The sequence below is a fragment of the Ciona intestinalis genome, unplaced genomic scaffold (assembly GCF_000224145.3).
Source record: "Ciona intestinalis unplaced genomic scaffold, KH HT000550.1, whole genome shotgun sequence".
In the NCBI taxonomy this organism is placed as follows: domain Eukaryota; kingdom Metazoa; phylum Chordata; class Ascidiacea; order Phlebobranchia; family Cionidae; genus Ciona; species Ciona intestinalis.
The window spans coordinates 937-3610 of NW_004190871.1; the positions used below are offsets into that span (position 1 = coordinate 937).

At 38.6% G+C, this 2674-nt stretch overlaps 1 pseudogene; it reads right to left on the bottom strand.

Annotated features, from left to right (window-relative positions):
* Positions 1 to 241: 241 nt before the first annotated feature.
* On the bottom strand, positions 242 to 1585 carry LOC100178999 (annotated as a pseudogene).
* Between the last annotated feature and the right edge of the window lie 1089 nt (positions 1586 to 2674).

The following is a 2674-nucleotide window of genomic DNA, read 5'->3' on the forward strand; positions in this document are numbered from 1 at the left end:
TTGTGTTTTGAGCAAGTTTTATACGTATACGAACTATAGCTTTTATCGCCTTCAATTAAAACGCATTTTATAATATCAGTGGGATTGTGAGTAGGCCTAGCGGTAGGCCGTTAAAGCAGGGTGCCTGAACCTCCCTAACGGAAAATTCTCGTTACACTACTTCCCGAGCTGCCTTGAAACACACGGTCCAAGAAGTCTAACATGTGCCCGAGACGCAGGGCTATACGAGATTCGAAAGACCTTTTCCGGGCTGTCGGCGAGGTCGAACGAGAGCGTGCAAGTTGGGACCCGAAAGATGGTGAACTACCTGAGGAGGTTGAAGCCAGGGGAAACTCTAGCGCATGGCAGTAGCGTAACCACTCACCTTTTTTTTGAAGTACATAAAGCTGTATTGCACAGAAAGGAGGAAAACAGCAAAGAGCGTGAGCGTGAGCCACTAAAGTGAACTGTGTTGGTTGTTAACCCATACAAAAAGGTTGAAAAACAAAACCGAAAAAGGAATGTGTTTAAAACAAGATGAATTTCATACAGATTTGGGCATTTACATTTGTGAAACACATTTTGAATGTTGATAAACTTGACATGCGCCTAATTGCTAGCCAAGTAAAAGTTACTTACTTATGTTCATTGATAGTAAGTTTAGGTATAACACGGTTCCTTTATTTCAAGTACAAAAAATGGTGTAAAATTTAAGTGGCATTTAAGATTAATTGTGAAATGCTTTTAAAACAAAAACAACTGCCAGGTATGTTACAGTACCAATAGGAAACCAGAACAACATATATAGCTGGATTAAACAAACATTGTTACCTACAAGTATCTGCGTAACTAAGAACAGGGCCGTATACAAAATGCGTTCTTCTGATTCTAAGAGTAAAGAATGCAACCAAGTATTCACGTGGCGTATTTCTGTGTCCACTGCCGTGATATTCTGTCATGCTCCTCGTGGTTGGTGAAATACTGAGTGGCAATGTTTGCAACCAACGGATCAGCTGGGTTGCAGTCTGAAAGTAAAGAGCAAACCGATAGCAGGACCTTTGAAACTGTTAGTGCTGGACTCCAATTATCTTTCAGCACATCTAAGCAAATTACTCTCTGGCTGTTGATATTACAGTGATAGATGCGAGTACGAAAAGTAACTTTGGGAGGCTTAAATGGATACTCCTGGGTGAAATGAATGTCAAGAAAAAAAGATTCCACCTTCATATACAGAGCCAGGCGGTCTCAAAAAGGTTGACATCCACTCGTACAAGTTGTCTCCTTTTGGCCCAGCACTGCAGTTTGGCGGAGGATCCAAAGTAATATCAGCCAGTTCTTTCTGCAACCTCTTTGCACTTGACGAAAGACCTCTTGGTGACTTGGACAACCAGACCTTTGAAGCTAAAGCTATTTCCCTGGGTCGCTTTTCACGGTCAAGTTTCAGCTTTTTTTCGCGTTCTGATTTTGATGTATCACTGCTTCCACTTTTCAGGTTGTGTTTGACTAGTTTAATTTCAGGTGGTTGTGTGCTGGGAGCAGATTCTTCGTTCTTGGCTTCTGTGGTTTTGTCTTTTTGCTCAACGACTTGCGAGCTTGGCCCGGAGTTTCATTATTTGGTTCGCTGATGAATCTTTCCTCTGTAGCCAGTTGTTGCGAATTGTTTTTATTTCAAATTAAAGTCATATTGACCCCTGATTATTTTCTTCATGCTTATATCTCAGTGTTTTTTTACAAAACTAAACTAGTTTCATGAGACAAAATCAAACTGTACGAAATATGCAAGGTTGATTTATGAAGCTATGAAACTAGTTTAACCGTTCGCACACGCAAACTAAAAAAACCATCGACTTTACTATGATTTAGCGAACATTAAAAAATAGCACCTTACCATTTCGCATTTTTTTACCTGTTCAAAGTATACTGTTTCTATTTTATTTTTACATATTTTTTAATGTTTAAAAACAGTAATTAGCTTTGACGGGCGTTTTATTAAGTCGTGATAATACTGTCAAGTAGTTCTGTAACCTTATTTTTCTGATTATCATTAAATGGGGGCCCGTAAAAATAAAATTAAAAAAAAGTCTCGTCTGACAAAGTGTCCCATATTCCCCCCCACCCTACTATATAGTACAGTATGAGTCTCATATATCTCTTATTAAACAAAAAAACAAATTCAAATTAATTGTTACGGCAGGCGAGGATCGAATTATTACCGTTAGGCCAATAAATCTACTAATCAGCACTGTCGAGACAGCGGTTATATTGTCTGGGAATTTGGGAGGGCACGTGTTAGTGAGATGAGGAATCCTCACATTGATTCACGCCTGAATCAAATTATTTTCATTTAAGTGGGGACGCATTAAAGGTCTTTGATCGAGCTCAGTCGACCGTTGTAGTAAACGGTTAAATTATACTATGCTAATTAGTTTATTTAACGTGCTCACGCATTAGATTTTCGATCTCTTGTTTTTATTTTTGTGACAAAACTAGAATTTCTTCGTTACTTAGGGGAATCACCGAGCATGTGTTCACGCCACGGCTTCACTTATTGTATTTTGGGGTGTATTGTAAAGTGTAGATCATTCACCTACTCGTAAAAATAAATATGACGGTAGTGGAACTAATTCTATCGGCAATCGTATTTGTAATCACTCACATGATAATAAAGTTTCTTAAAACAAGGAATACAACTCCA